The sequence below is a fragment of the Fukomys damarensis genome, unplaced genomic scaffold (genome assembly GCF_012274545.1).
Source record: "Fukomys damarensis isolate Sample0158 unplaced genomic scaffold, DMR_v1.0_HiC HiC_scaffold_37, whole genome shotgun sequence".
Classification (NCBI taxonomy): Eukaryota; Metazoa; Chordata; class Mammalia; order Rodentia; family Bathyergidae; genus Fukomys; species Fukomys damarensis.
The window spans coordinates 17,626,479-17,627,922 of record NW_022900949.1 but is presented as its reverse complement, the minus strand read 5'-3'; positions in this window follow the sequence as shown (position 1 = coordinate 17,627,922).

Sequence of the window (1,444 nt, the reverse complement as noted above, 5' to 3'; positions counted from 1 at the left end):
CCCACTGTGACGTGAGTGAAATGAAAACAGCCCGTCAGGTTTCCCTTCAGGTTTTCATGCACACACACATACGTACACAGTGTATTGCAATGACTTATGTTTTCAGGGCAACTAAAATTCAGATTTATAGTTACTGGTAAACCTGTAAGCATGTGATGTCACTTGTGAGTTCATCAGCCTTTTTTATACTTACCTTTCATCTGCACATATTGTCTTTTTCATAAGGTCCCTTGAGAAGTGGGGCAGCTACTTGAGTCATGCAAGATAAATATATCCTGAAATGACTATTGTTTCCAGTCCCTGAATCATATCAAAAGACATTTGCAGTGCAAATAGGTGATGTTATTCCACGTGCTTCCGACAGCACACCTGCAAGGTGAGTCATGTGACGGCCCAGGATGACATCAGGTCTGCAAATAGATTGCCACTCATTCAGAGCTGTTGAGCCCTGGCGTCCACGTTCCCAGCAACGATGTTAACCTATGTTTTGAGCTAGAGCCACATGCATCTTCTTAAGGGAACATACCTCATTTGATTTTACTAAAGCTTTTTATTATTGCAAACTTCTTGCGCATAAAAAGCTCTAGTAAAATTTCTTTTGGTACACTATCAGCTTACATTACACAAAACCGATAAAAAACAGATTAAAAATTAAACATTTATGACCCAAGGAACTGCTGAACAGACTGTGCTGAGAACATCTGTAACCATAAAACGCAGACTCCTGAAGTCTAAATTTGTCTGTTGTGCTTGCTTAATTACTACTGAGCAGAGCAACTCGTTGGGTCCAGATAGGGTGATGGCTAGGTTATAGGAAATACCATCCCCTTAGGGGTCATCTCATGCAGATTCTGGAGGGGGAGATTCTCACTCTGATACCCAAGTGAGACCTCCATTATTATTAAATGGAGTCATGTGTACAATGAGACAGTATAATGGACCCCAGAATAGAGGAGTAGAACAATCCTTTATGTCACATCAGTGTTGTTATTTAACGTATCATTCCTTGAACCTGTGAAAAAAGAATAACACCCACTCTTAATGAAGTGAGCGACACAGTTTGCAAGCATTTCCATTAGCGAACGTAGGTTCACACCATGGTGGTGACTTGGGTTCTTTCCCCCCATGTAACCATCCTGTCTGCCCAGATGGCAGCTGTGCAGCTAGAGAAATTGTCTTGGTCATTTCTGGGGTTTCCACAGTGCATATCATAGTGATGGGCATATTCTGAACACATGCTCCCTAATAGGAGCTGTGCAAAAATCACACTTTTTTGCTTGGTTTTATGACATTTATTGTTTCACTTCTGAGTGGCAAATTCAAAGATAAAAGCTATCAAGTTCACTACAGCTCTTAGACAAAATGCAAATTGTCGACGTATGAATTTCCATGAAGTAAGCCCATGATTTCAGAAGGAAAAAAAAAAAAAAAAAAAAAACAAAAA